The 15,928-nt window shown below is 36.5% G+C and overlaps 1 pseudogene; it reads right to left on the reverse strand.

Annotated features, from left to right (window-relative positions):
* Positions 1-7,170: 7,170 nt before the first annotated feature.
* On the reverse strand, positions 7,171-7,444 carry LOC110875853 (annotated as a pseudogene).
* Positions 7,445-15,928: the final 8,484 nt, after the last annotated feature.

The following is a 15,928-nucleotide window of genomic DNA, read 5'->3' on the forward strand; positions in this document are numbered from 1 at the left end:
TAACACCAAAATATAGATGGTAATATTTCCGTGTAGCACCCAAAAAACGCGCTAGTGTTCGGTTCAAAGCTGATTATCTCAGGCATGGCCCCGCCGCCTCATTACGATTTCCCTTTGAAGTTCTTCAAAATACAGTCGTTGGATTTATGTCATACCACTCACATCCATCATCATAATCCGCTGGTCCGATTCCTTCTTTGCAAGTTCTGTTTTCTCAGCTTCAATTCTTAACTTTTCTGACAGTAACCTCAACCTTTCATCTTCCGCTTTCTTATCATACTCCATCTTCTCGGTCTTAAGGAGAAAATACTCTTTCTCTTGAGCCTGCGCCTCCTCTAAAAGTGTAAACTTCATCTTTCTGAGTTGAATAATTTCCTTAGTTTGCTTACCTTCAGCCTTACGTTTTTTTAAAGCAGCTTTCTTACCTATTGGTCGATCCAATTCGACAACTTCATCTTCAATGACATTTCGCGTGGGGACGAGGTTGTGGTTGTGGTTGCGGTCGCGGTCGGGGTCGGGGGTGGGACCATCGTCTTCCTTTGCTTTGCGGCATCCCGCAAAATCCACTTAGGTTGGTCCTTTAATAGGTTCCAACAATGCTCGAACAGAAAGTTGCACTTTTCTTCTGATTGGTACATAATTTTCGCGTTATCAAACTTGCATTTAAACAAATAAAATACATGTTAGAAGAACAAAATAAAGTATTATAAAATACTATTAAAACAAGTTGAGTGTGGATTATTTTACCTTATCCTGCTCAGTCATGCTGCTTTGATTTAATTGTTCAACTTGAGCTAGGCATGAACAAAAGCTATTAGTGCCCTTTTGAATACAAGACCATCGATTTGATAAGGACTTGATCGTTCGCTCGGTTGTGGTTTCTTTATGTTGCTAAAAGTACTCAAAGATTTTTTTCCATAACTGAGAGTATTTCTGATCTGTTCCTTGAATGGCATCAAGGCTATGATTAAGCCAGCCGGAGACAACTAGCTTGTCTTCTTCCGGGATATAATTCACACCCCTTGTTGATTTCTTAACGCTGATTGGATTAGTGGGTAAGGGTGGAGAATCGTCAAGGCTTACAATAGAGTTTCCATGAAGAAGGTTGGTGTAGTACATACCTTGGTCTTGTGAATCCATACTCAAAGCTACAATAGGATACAAATATCATTTATTTAACCGTCCTTCGCTTTTTAACGTTATTGAAAAAAAAAAGAGCACATTTACTTGCAAATCAATACCACTCACTCTGCAAATATTAAAAAAAAAACTAATGAAACTTTAATATGATAAAGACTTATTGCTGCTTGTTGATTCAGCAACAATATCATCAACTACTTCATGATGTTCAGATCGTTTTTCACTATATAACATGGACATATTTAATATTTCTAAAACTATGTCAATGACTCTTTTACCTAAGAGATCATTTCTCACAATTGGTGAGATCTGTATTTAATGTGTCGTAGATAAAGTCACATCGTATCAAATGGTAATGTGCGTTCGTCATATACCACCGTTTATTTTATTATAAGGATGTTGGGCTATAGAATCCGTATGTCAAATTTCATGTCTCTGGACGTGCTAGTCCGAAGCACCCTCGTTGGGACCGGTTATCCGAATCTAGTGGTATAGACCTTCACCATCTACGCTAAGTGATCCGGACATGGTGGTACAAAGTGGTTATAGGTGGCCCGGTATAAATGTATTTTTTTCATATAAAAGAGAAAAAAAATGATGTAAAGATCCAGATAAAACATATATACAAACACTTCGTTTCAGACCAACTGATACACTAATACACATATTCTATATAAATTTTTAAAAAATTGGTGTCCCTAGGCGCTTGTCTAACTTTGAAAGCCTATATAAGATTCCGAAAATTTTCACGCTAGATCACTTCCGTTTCAGGCCAACTAAGACATGTGTAGTCAAATTGAAGTTGAATCAAATTAAACCATTAGCGTGTGATGTTAATAACTTGATCATAAACGTGTAGCATCTTTTTAGCAAACTCAAATTAAAACATATCATCCTTTAGCCTATGTACAGAGACTAAAATATTATTAATCAAGTTCACTCATATCTCTATTTTCTAATGTTCTTTCTACTTTCTCGAAACACCGATTTGGTTCATATCACAAACCTCACGCAAACGTTCTTCCTCCTTTATGCCTACCCTGAACATAAACCTACTTTTGCCCAAAGGGAAACAAAAACAGAACCATTTAATGCATGATATATCCCCTACACCACACCATCTAACAAAAAACTCAAGATTCTAATTTCAATAACACATTAAAAGCACACAACAATCAAAATCTGCATACGAAACACAACCAAAACAGTAGCATATCAGAAGAACTAAAACAAACACAAATCCCCATTTTAGACATGAATTTTGTGAAGATAAGGCTTGTTACTGACCGGAAATCAACGATCAGTGGTTGATTACCCAAAAAAACTGTTTATTTATGCTTCGTGGAAGTAAAATTCAATCGAAGACGTGGGGTTTGCTTTCTTCAGTTCCTTGTAATTCTTCTGAACAAAAGCCCTAATGATTTTGGGGTTAGAGTTCGAATTAGGGCATGTAATCTGAGATGAAATTGTAAACCATACCTGGTGGAAAGGAAAAGAACGAGGGCAGGAGAAGATGAGATGGACGGGAGAAGAGATGATATAGGCGGGAGCAGATGAGATGGTTGAAGATGGGGGACACAGTAGCTTTCCATACATGAAAAGTTTCTGTAGACTCTTTTTAGAATTTAGGGTTAGAAAAATGAAATAGGGGATAGGATGGAGTGAATATTTAGAAGATTTTTTTAAATTTTAGAGGTAGGGGTTATGATGGTGGATTGGATGTGAATGCTCTAAGAGATTTCATAAGGACTTGTGAAGATCTTGCATAATTCTCATACATCACTACCATTCCCTATCATTCATACACTTTTCAAACACCAAACATAACCCTTTCTCCTCCTCTATATTTCAGCAGCCCCAAACCCTTTTCATATTTTCTTTTTCATCCATTAAATACCTCCATTTAACCTAGTTTAAGCCATTTCAATAAGCATCTAAGGTGTAGCAACAATGGAGGAACATTAGGAGGTGCATGGAAGCTTAAATCTCTTCTTAATATTCTTATTTGGCTTGTGCAAATTTGTAAGCTCTCAAACCATCATATTTAAGCTTCTTATTACTAGTATTTACGAGAAGTACAAGTTGATGATCTTGAAATTAAAGATATACATAACCAAAAACCCTAATCTCAAACATAATAAACACTAGAAAAAGTATATCGTACATTACGGCTTAACGTACTTCACGTACGACAACGTGCGTGATTTGTTCTATAACATGCGTGATTAATGTTTTCAATATGCGTGATTATTGTGTTTCAACATGCGTCATTTTGGAGTTTTGAGTTATAACGTGCGTGATTTTAAAATGAACATGCGTAATTACCTGTCGTACGTGATGTACGTTAAGCCGTAATGCACGTTAACCTTCCTCATAAAAACTAAATATAACTATATTATGTGTTGATTTATTAGATTTGTGATAGCTAGTTAGTATAATCTTGTTGTTTATGTTGATCATGTTAGAACAAGTTGTGTAAAAATGGGATTCTGATGATCTTGATGCTTATATACTGTAGTAATCTATAAGCATGTTATTCTTGCCATGTTAAACTTGGAAATATGATTTAAACATGATTATGTTTAAATCATGCAAGATCATCATCCCTAAAATCATGAGCTTTACATGTGTATATAACCTTTATTATGGTTCTTGAAATATCAAACATGTAATGGACATGAAACTTGACTTTTAAAAACTAATAAACTAGGTATTTATATAAAAAAAAGTGGACGTATAAAGCTTGTTATAAAAAAAGGGGTGATATATAAAAGTCTTGGTTACTAACCTGGAAAATATATATATGTTAAAAGCTCATGAAAGAATGAAAGCATGTGTGATTATTACTTAAAAAAATGGTTTTTGGTAAAGCTTAACAACTTGATGATGATTTGGAAATTGATATGTGGTTTAAATACGTTTTTATAACGTGGAAAACGCCATAATTTTAGGGGAAACTATGGTGAATTTTTCTAAAAATCTAATCGTGATTAAAAATGGGGTTAAAAGGGTGATTAACAAAGTTAAACGCGATTAGTGGTCTTAAACGTCATTATGGAAGCTTTGATGAAAATGGTTAAGTCCTAAATATTCAAGAGTTCTTATGAACTTGAATATATATATTCACAAAAATAAATGGGTGAAAATAATAACCATATCTAATAATAACTTTTGACAAAAATTATATATTTTGGAAACTTATCAAGTATATGTATTTTGTGCTATGTGTATGTACTTAGATACATTTAGGGTGATCAAAATAATACACCCATGATACCAAGAAATATTTGTAAGAAGCAAGTACAAAAAGGCACAGAAGTACATTTTTCCTACATGTTTCCCAAAGAAATGCAACGAAAACGGACATAAATAAATCCTAAACATATTGTGTCCATAAGCTAATAAACGGACGAATTAATAAAACGGACAATGGATGAGCTCACAAGAAATATATATTAAACAATCACAACGACGTGTCTAATAATATATTTTGGACAACTGGGCGAATGTACGAATATATATCACCAATAACAATTCCGAAAAGTTGAAAGAAAAATACAAAATTTCTAAGTATTCTTTAATAAAAGAATGAAAATTATAGAAATTGTAGGATCGTATGATGACCCGAACAAGTCGTTCAGAGGAGTTTTGATCTGTTTCAGATGCGGAAAATAAGAAACAGACTTCGAAACAGCTTGTAATTCACTTTAAACACGTTTCTAATTGATTTAACAACGATTAGAACCACAGGATAAACCGGCAGCACCTCGGTATCCAAATCCACAAAAGTTGCTAATGATTCCGCTCGAGTGACTATTTATAGGGACCTGATTCCGCTTGAACATGCTCAAGCTGAATCTCTAGTTCAAGCGAAATCTCCACAATAAACTCAAGCGGAATTACATATCTTTGATTTCGCTTGAAAGTGCACATGCCACTTTCAATCGAAATTACTTCAAATATACCTAAAACCTCCTATTTTCTCGAACAACGTGCCCTGATCTAATCAAACTAGTACAAGACTCGATACAAGACGAAGTCGACAGATGCATGTACTAACAGACTCCCCCTCAGATGTTGACGAGTCTTAAAGTGTCGAGTCTTCACATCTTCAGTCTTTATCAGTCTTTGGGCTTTTAGAATCTCTTCTCTTCCAGTTTCTTGACCTGGCTCTTCCCTATTCATCTCTAGTAGATTCCTCTTCTTGAATACTAATAACTTCCAGGATCAGAGTCTGGCTCTTGAGCTTTCTAATTCTCTTGATCAGATCTCTTGATTCCTTAAGTTAATCAGCATCATCAGCTTCAGAATCGTCATCTGTTTCTCACAGGTTCAAGATCGTTGCCTGGCTCATATTGTGCTTAGAATCGAAACCTGGCTCTCTCCAATCATAAGCTTCTCAGGATCGATTAACCCAACTCTTTCTAAAACCTGCACAGACTCTTCCACACAATAAATTCCACAATTTTAACACTTTTAAAAAATAAGATGTATGCACCAACACACAGAAAATATGTGACCACTTGCAGAAGACTATTCAAACATTTTTAGGTTTAACAAACTCCCCCACAAAATAGTCATCATGTTTAGCACTTGGAATTTTGAAAAACAGCTCTTCAACACCAGTTGTCGAAAATCTTTTTGAATTTTTCAAAAATTATACTAAAACACACTTAAAATCTTTTTGGATTTTTATATAACAGATAATAAAATGCAGTAAAGAAATATTTACAGACAATCTTTTTGTGAGTTTGTGTAAGAGGATCATATCAGTTTTTGAGACAAATCACCAACACCGTTAAGCTTCATTTCATTTTAAGTTCTAAACGATTCACCTAGATTGTCAGTATATTGATCCACTTAAATTTTCACACAAAGTTCAACTGTTTCGAGATACGAGATTAATGTTTTTAGCACTTAAACTTATTCGTGTGTCCCACTTCTTGAATATACTCCCGTATCCAGATCCCAATATTCAATCTTACAGGTGAGTATACCTAGATGATATCTGTAAGGTGTTAGATGCGAAACGTGAGAGCTCAGGTCAGAACTTCCGTTTAGCAGAGAGATGACGGCTCGACTTTTGGTGTGTCCCCTTTAGAGGATCTTATCTTCAACAACACATGATTAGCATTTTTCAATGTTTCATCATTTTTTATGCTGAGGGCGGCGCTATATTTCAAGCATTTGCAGAAAGTATTATATGGGGACTAGGTCAGAATTTCCATTCAGCAGAAGTCCCGGGATAATACCCCAGATATCACTGAGTATAAAGACCTAGTATCTCAGAAAGAGGGACCTTTCAAACAAGATTTAGGGGGTTACCCATATATCCAAGAAATTTTTAACCACGATATAAGCAAGTTTGAATTTAGGTTTATATCTCGTCACAATCTACTAAACGAGCAAAACCTACTGGCATATCCACAGTGAGATTGTTTATCACATTTTTAACTTTCCAATTCTTTAGCATGTTGTGACAGTCCACTGATGTACTATCATTTCCTCTTTTTCACAACAAAACTCGTTTTTTTTGTCTTTTTCAAATTTTCTAATGTTTTTGGATTTTCTGAAATTTACTCCCCCTAAAATGCAAACACATTTAAAGAAATTTGAAAACAAACTATACAGAAAGTTTGACAACTGATATCAAATCGCCTCAAATGGCCATTCACTTGGCATAAACAATCAGAACTCCCCCTTTCAACAAACTATTTTCTCATTAAGATTTCAAAACACTTAAGTTTGTTTTAATCAAAATGATTTTTCCGGAAAATAAGTTTAGTTGATTTTACCACTTGTAGGGTCGGGTTCATCATCTTGTTCATATATATAGGTGTGGTGTAACATGGATTCATAAAATAGGATGAAACATTTCATCTAAAGAGAAGAACATACAAATTCCATCATGGGCAAAATTTGCAGCCTAGGCAATAACGCCAAATGCAAACTAGAATTATGTAAAACCGATAAACATTTGAGGGTCAGATTGTTCACCACTTCAAGTGTGTGATAGATGCAGAATAAACTAGTTATTTAGTCTTTGCGAGTGCTGGAGTCAAGGAACTTGGCATAACGTTCTGATTTTGCTCCGCTTTTGTGATCATAGTACTCGACCACTGCAGCTCCAGCTAATGCAGCTAGAGTCAGAGCCTGTGCATGCAACCTAGCGTGAATGATCCGGACACTGGTTTTTCATACCGGGCTGAGACCAATTGTAAGCGATTGATCCAGCAATTCCACTCAACCACAAGCATCCGACGGAACGAAGCTTATGCCCGACAATCCACTCTCTGGCGGCGTTTCAGCCATGTGAAGTACGGTCGGTGTGTGTGGAATTAGACCGAGAGGAGAGAGATTGGCGTGGCTAGTGTTTGTAGAGGAGATGAAAGTGGAGGATAGAGAGGGCCGGTGAAGAAGTCCGGTGAGTTTCGCCGGAGGAGTTGGTTGCTGTTTGTTTCTTCTGGTTTTTCTTTCAACCGCTTGAACACTGCCTTTGTTGTACATCTTCACATCTTGTTGACCACTTGGATTATTCATCCTTGCAATCTTCTGTTGTTCAAGATCTTGACCCTCAATCTTCTCGATGAACTGAGAAATCGTCAACCCGTCATATTCTCCGGTGTTTTTCAAAATCATCAAATATGTACCCCATTCTTTCTGAGGTAAAGCGTCAGCTAACTTGTCAACCCATTCCTCTCGATCTTTGGTTATGCTCAACATAGACATAGATCGCACTAAGTGGCAATATTGTTCGATCAATTTCTTTGTATCTTCTCCTGGAAAACTTGTAAAAAGATCAAATTCTTTCTTGAGCAATGCCTTTTTACTCTTGATCATCTTTTCACTACCTTCAAACTTGATTCTAAGAGCATCCCAGATTGATTTTGAAGTTTTGTCGTGTTGAAGCAACACTAAGATGTCTTCTTTAATGGCTTGCTGAAGTAGACTAATCATCATTTTTTCAGCTTTGTACATGTCTCGTTCTTGATCACTAAATTCTGAAATCGTTTTTTCAACTTGCAGATCAGTACGTGGTAGAACATACCTTTTCAGAATACATTCCCATGATCTCAGATGGTTAGCTTGAACCCAGTTTTCAAATCTATCTTTCCAACTGTAATACTCCTCAATGCTCATTAGCTTCGGGGGTTTTTTTGTAATGTTCCAGTTTCGTTTTCCAAATTCATGTTCTAAGCAATTGAAGTTGAAGTAGTCAGGGATGTGGCGAACACGTTGTAAAATTCTTCACTCATGATTCTGAAACACGTTTTTCAAAAACAGCACCTTTTTCAAGCGAAATAATCAACTCAAGCGGAATACCAACTGTTCAGTTTCAAGCGAAATAACCAGCAACCAATTTCAAGCGAAATACCCAACTAACAGTTTCAAGCGGAATATCCAACTTGGAGCGGAATCACAGATTTGAAGCGGAATCTCTAGTTTTGCTTGAACTTTCAAGCGAAATATCAACTTTCGAGCGGAATCACACAATGTTGAAGCGAAATCACAGGTTTCGCTTGACAATCTCAAGCGGAATAAGCAATCTCGAGCGGAACCACAGATGTACGTTCAAGCGGAATAAGAACTAAGGTCCATTTTAGTCATTTTTAAGTTGAATTTTATGCTGAAATTTTCAAGGGTTTGTTAAAATGCAGTTTTACACAATATGTGAGAAAATTAGCCGATTTTAACCGTGAAAAGTTGTTAATTTTGAAAAGAAGGGGTAGAAAAACTGAAATTATGAGCTGAATCGGTAAGAACTCCTCCTCCGGTGCTGTGATACCAGATGTAGGATCGTATGATGACCCGAACGAGTCGTTCAGAGGAGTTTTGATCTATTTCAGATGCGGAAAATAAGAAACAGACTTCGAAACAGCTTGTAATTCACTTTAAACACGTTTCTAATTGATTTAACAACGATTACAACCACAGGATAAACCGGGAGCACCTCGGTATCCAAATCCACAAAAGTTGCTAATGATTCCGCTCGAGTGACTATTTATAGGGACCTGATTCCGCTTGAACATGCTCAAGCTGAATCTCTAGTTCAAGCGAAATCTCCGCAATAAACTCAAGCAGAATTACATATCTTTGATTTCGCTTGAAAGTGCACATGCCACTTTCAAGCGGAATTACTTCAAATATACCTGAAACCTCCTATTTTCTCGAACAACGTGCCCTGATCTAATCAAACTAGTACAAGACTCGATACAAGACGAAGTCGACAGATGCATGTACTAATAGAAATTACATATTTAGTAATTTTTTTACAAAATGCAAGATTGTTAAATATATGGACTCCTAAAAATCAAGTTGGGCTAGGCCCAAATTACTAAAATACATGGGCTAGGGCCCAATGATAAAATATTTGGGATAGGCCCAAATTACTAAAATACATGGGCTAGGGCCTAATGATAAAATATTTGGGCTAGGCCCAAATTGCTAAGATACATGGGCTGGAGCCCAATGATAAAATATTTTGGCTAGGCCCAAATTGCTAAGATACATGGGTTGGGGCCCAATTAGAGGTATACAAATTGGTTTTTTTCAAAAACCGGTTTCGGTTATTAACAGAACCAGTTTTTTTCATCCAAAATGAAAACCGGTTTTGTTAATAACCGGTTTCGGTTACTAACCGGTTTTTCAAGTAAAAAAAAAATAACCGGTGTAACCGGTTGGGATCGGTTTTTAACCGGTTTTTGCCAAAAATAACTGGTTTTTAGCCGGTTTTTTTTAAAACCGGTTTCGGTTATTAGCCGGTTTTTCATACCAAGAATCCTAACCAGTCTATAACCGGCGGTTCGGTTATAAAACCGGTTAAAAAAAACCGGTTTCGGTTCTAAAACCGGTTTTTTTGTACACCTCTAGGCCGAATGATAAAATATTTGGGCTAGGCCCAAATTACTAAGATGCATGGACTGGGGCCCAATGATAAAATATTTGGGCTAGGCCCAAATTGCTAAGATGCATGGGCTGGGGCCCAATGATAAAATACATGGGCTAGTACCCAAATTACTATAGAAACGTTGGTTAAAGCCCAATGACATAGAAACGTGGGATAAACCCAAAGACAGGGTTTAGTCCTAATGACATAGGTTCAACCCAATGACACGCGTGCGAAGCACGATGACATGTGCAGGGCGAAGCCGTTCACATATAATTCAATACATATAAAATATATGCATGCACCTATGAAATCTATATACATAACAAGTGAACGAACAAACTACCAACACTCTAAAATACAAAGTTGTTCCAAAATGACAAGTGAAAACATAATAAGAATTCAAGATGAACAACTTGTACGAGGTCCAATAAGACCTAGGGTCTAATAAAGTTAGTACACGTGTAGGTTAACCACACGTACGGACGCTTACTACGATATCACAATATACGGAACGCAAAATTGTGAGTTCATGTCCCTCCTTTCAATGATTTCAATGTTTTGTTTTTAAAACAATCGAGGGGAAATACATGTTACAACTATGGGTATGTTAGCTATGGGTTTAGATGATAACACAATCAATGTACATAAGTAGAATGATGGCATAGTAACCATTAATCACTTAGTGACCAAGGTGCAAAAGGTGTAGATCTATTGAGCTTGAAACACGCTCCACTCCTGGTTGGTATACCCTGGAGTGCTTTTATGATCCCAGAAATGTCAAAGTTGTCTCGGGTTGGTTGCATACTTATGGTACATTATGTCAAGGGGCTCGCTACCCACTGATAGATCCTTAAACTCCATAAATGCTAATAACATACCAGGATTTCATTACAAGAATACAAAGATTTCATATGATAACAATAACTGCATGAACTCTCTCAACTTTTGTTGACTTTTTAAAACTACATGTATTTCAGGAAACAAGTCTTGAGCCGGTGATACACTACGGGAAACGGGAAAGTCTATGACAACGATAGCCGCTTTTGGAGGGTTTGTATTTTATATCTCAACTTTGTATGGGTATATAGGGGACAAACCATCACTATGTTTATGTTAAAAACAAACTTTCGTGTTGTGTAACATAACTTAAACTATGTCATGTTTAACGTTGTGAACGTTGGTGAACTTGAAACTATGTTGGAAACTTGTAAACTTTGTTTGAAAAACAATATATCTATGGCATCGTTGTTGTTTATTATGTTAACACATTTGGATGCAATGATTACCTTTCTTACGTCACACACAATACGCTTCCGCTAGTAGCAGGGTGTGACACATTCTCTGCTCATTTCATTTTATTGGCTGAGTATTTAGCCGAAAGTCAATTAAATTGACTTTTACTTTGACATTCAGTTAAGACCATTATGGTCCATCCATTGTTCGAATCGAAAATGGCTACGTGATCGTAATAAGGTAGGTGAAAATCCCTCAAAAGGGCACCTCCTGAAGATCACGTTAAATTGGTTAAATGACGGGTCAAAGTTATGTTTAATAAAAAGTCAAAACGTAGTTTTTCGGAATACTTATAAATGTTAAAACACATATTTTTACACCAAATCAGTTGGTAAATAATATTATAACATGTCTAAGCATGTTCAGCCCGTCATTTCTAGTTTTGAGCTTGGTTCACAACCGAAAGTCAAGCAGTTTAACTTCGGCTTCGACTTTTGATTCTGACCCGAATTAGCCAACTTAGCTACTGATTTGAAGTTGCATTATGATCATATTTATGTATTGGATAACCCTCTGAGGTTATACTACTTGATCATAATCAGTTGTCGAGTTTTTATACAAGTTTATGTAATATGCCATAATGTTGACCAAAATACCCTTTTGAGCATAGAATGGTTTTAAAATGCAATGTACATATAATTTGCTAAACCAAATGATGTGGTAACATAATTATAATGTTTTGGCATAATGAAATTATTTATGACTTATCCGATCACCCGATACCGCCTATGCGCGTATGGTTGACTTGTGTAACTTAGTTAACGTAAGTTAACCGAATTCGGTCAAAGTTCCTCAAATTTCTTTCAAATTCCAGAATGTATATTTGTTTACCCATATTATACAAGTCTTAATACTTGTGAGGGTTTAAACTACATTCTTTACGGTCACCGCTTAATCTAGCGTACCGTCCCGTTTTCTTTATATTATAAGTTAATCGGTCCAAGTCTATGACTTAAATAGGATCCGTTAACATTCTAATTGGTTATTATACCATTCATTCCAGACTAGGGCATCTAGTAGATTGCAACCTTGCTAAGTTGTTTTGTTATATAGGTTGTGCTTATATGTTTGTCTTGGATTGTAAAACTTTAAGCCAGGTAAATACTCTTAACCTATTTTTCCTATACGGGCTTAGGATACGGTAAATTATTACCGCTTGGTTGGATATCGAATCATTGACGGATTGGGTCTAAAAATTCTACATAACCCGTTTTAATTCGTTTTGCTTGATTGTCACACCCCAATTTTACCACGTGTCACCGGTGGGCCCGGTGGGGAGTACGTGACGTAGTTGATATCATCATAGTCAAACCACACAATTTAAATGCACAGCGGAAGCAAAAGATAAATATATTACAAATCCGATATGAAGTAATATCCAAGTATTACAAAAGGAAGGTAAAAGATCCACAGGCGGATCGGAAATAAAATAAAACATTGTTCAACAGACTTCAGGCATCCTAAGCTTGCGAGACTTTTATTGATGCTAAGGAGTGGCCAGCCTATTACGCGTAGTACTTGCACTTAGCCTTTTTGGAAAATACGTCAGTTTACACTGGTAAATACAATTTAACTGACTCATTTTGAAAAATGTTTTAAAATTGATTTGAATGCCCGCGGCACAAAACTTTTTATAACTTGGGATAGTTATTTGCTTAATAATCTTGTAAAAGAATTACGTGTCTGTTATGCGTTCAGTTGCCCGGGTCGTACCGGGTTAAAGATTAATAGACACACCACTTAATATAATTCCGCCGTGAGACTTCTCTCGACCGACGATTATACTTTATTGAAATGCACTACGGGTGTACGCCTACACCCGTGTGCGGAGGTCGTGGCCATTCTTTGAATGATGCCAAGGATATCCGGGACATGGTCATTAAACCCCCAAAGGCGTTAAACAAACAAAACAGCGTTTTTAAACGGGTTAATTTGACAACACTTAACCACCGACCAGTTAAGGTCAATTCCCCGACCAAGCGGTATTTTATATACCGTACCCCAAGCCCGTATAGGGAAAATAAGTTAAACGTATTTACCTGAGCAAATTTATACAATTTATCCCAGCCGTATACCACCAAGCAAGTACAGATAGCTTTTACTGGGCTCCTAAATCTGGAACGAAGGTTTTTAATAACCTATTAGAATCCTAACGGGTCTTTAATTAAGCCTATGCTTAGACCGGTTAGTTTTCAAAAGGAAGACACGGTTCAAACGCATGATAAAGCGAAGACCGGTTTAGAATGTGGTTTTGACCCGACAAGCTTGCATGCTTGTTTAATATGGGTAACTTAAACACATTATGGATTTTGAGACAAAAACGATATGGTTTGACCCGTTTCGGCTAATATATGCAAACTAGTTACATACGCCGATCCGAACGCGCAAAGTGCGTAACGAGTAACCAAATGAATCATGAACAGGTTTCCTAAGTTAGTATGCCCTAAATATGTTGTGATATCAGCAGGATACCTTCCGTTATGCCCAAAATGAATTTAAACTCAAACTATGCCCCGTAGGGGCATTTTGGTCATTTTAAAGTTTATAAAAGAGTTTATTATAAATCTGAGTTTCAGATCTGATATAATCAATAAAAATACTTACTTTAATAGTTTATATCAGTAGGGTATTGCATATACGTGAAATTTATTAATTATAACCAAACTATGCACCGAAGGGCATTTTGGTAATTTCACATAAGCATAAAAGGTCAAATTTAGAAATCTGAGTTTAAAACTTTTATCTACTGTTAAAATATGATAATTTATTTAAAACATCAGTAGGTATTAAGTCTTATATATTTAAAATGGTTTTAATACATACTATGCGTTAAAAACGCTTAAAAAGACGATTTAGAGCCATTTCCGGGTTTTCAAAGGAAAGCTGATACGTTTATTATTCAAGAAGGCTCAAAATATTGTATTTATCATATTAGATCAGTAGAAAAAGGTTTGGGGTCAAAAGGATTTGTAAAACTCATTTTGTAGCCCAAAAGGGCAAAACCGGCAATTACCGAATCAAGTCTAGAACCCTATGTTATGCTCAGCCTAAAAAAAAATAAAAATCTTTAAAAATCCCAAGATATTATTTTGTATCAGTAGGTAAAAAGTTTGGTATCAAAAATTGGGTTTAGATAGGATATACGCTAATTACGCCGTTTAATTAAAAAAGGCTTTCTAATTACGCTATTGAGCATAACTCCTAATCTAGACTTCAAACTGATGTCAAATTTTAGGGACAAGTTTATAAATCAGTAATAAAGATTATTGTCCTCTCACATTTTCAAAATTCTCGTTTTAGGGCCAAAAGGGCATAACGGTCAATATTTAGGCATTTAACGGAAACAAGCATGAACTAGGATTTCTATGGAACCAAGTTTTATAACCTTGGAGGGTTATACTAACCTCTAATATGGTCCTAATGGAATCCTAAGGCATATCTAAACTAAGCTAAATTGGGTCAGAACTGAAAGTCAAAGCAAAAGTCAACTTTTGCGACTTTCGGTTCCAAACCAAGCATATACTTAGAATTGTCGGGTTGAACATGCTTAGACATGTTCAACTAATATTTACCCAGTTATTAAAGTGAGAAAACTGATTTTATGATTTCTTATGTTAATAGTTATGAATTTATTTAAAACTAACCCATTTGACTTTCATTTGACCCGACAATTTAACTAAGTAAACGTGGTAATTAGGAGGTGCCCTTTTGAGGGTTAAACACCTACCTAATTACAACCTAACCAATTGTGCAAGTAAACAACTAAACAAACAATGAACATGCAATAAATGCGAAAGTGGAATCTCGGAAACTCGAGTTGTCACATTATCCCCAACTTGAAAAAAATTTCGTCCTGAAATTTAGCATGCGGTTACTGAGGAAGCTAGGTAAGTTGCATCGTTTACTGGTTTTCCTAGGGTGTCACATCATCCCCCCGTTGATTTGTAATTTCGTCCCGAAATTCTGCAGTAGTAGCTTCAGCCTCAGTAGTGGTTGCACGGTTTTCGAATAACTAGGGATACTTGAGTTCCATTTGATCTTCTCGTTCCCAGGTGAACTCTGGGCCACGACGGGAGTTCCAACGAACTCGTACAAGAGGTGTTCTAGTGTTCTTGAGGACCTTAACATCCCGGTCCATGATTTCAACAGGTTCCTCGACGAAGTGCAACTGTTCGTCGATAGTGAGTTCCTTCAAAGGGACTATGAGGGTCTCATCTGACAGACACTTCTTCAGATTCGACACATGGAAAACATTGTGAACTGCACCGAGTTCAGCTGGTAAATTTAGTCTGTAGGCCACTTTGCCTATTCTTTCAGTGATTTCGAACGGTCCAACATACCGCGGATTGAGTTTACCTCGTTTACCAAAACGAACCACACCCTTCCAGGGTGAGACTTTGAGTAGCACTCGATCCCCAACTTGGAACTCGAGTGGCTTCCTGCGCTTATCAGCGTAACTTTTCTGACGGTCGCGAGCTGCCGCCATGCGTTGTCGTATCTGTGCAATTCGTTCAGTAGCATCAACTACCATTTCTGGACCTATGATTTGACTATCCCCCACCTCTGCCCAACAGAGAAGTGACCGACATTTACGTCCGTACAATG

This window comes from Helianthus annuus, chromosome 9 (assembly GCF_002127325.2).
Source record: "Helianthus annuus cultivar XRQ/B chromosome 9, HanXRQr2.0-SUNRISE, whole genome shotgun sequence".
Taxonomy (NCBI): Eukaryota; Viridiplantae; Streptophyta; class Magnoliopsida; order Asterales; family Asteraceae; genus Helianthus; species Helianthus annuus.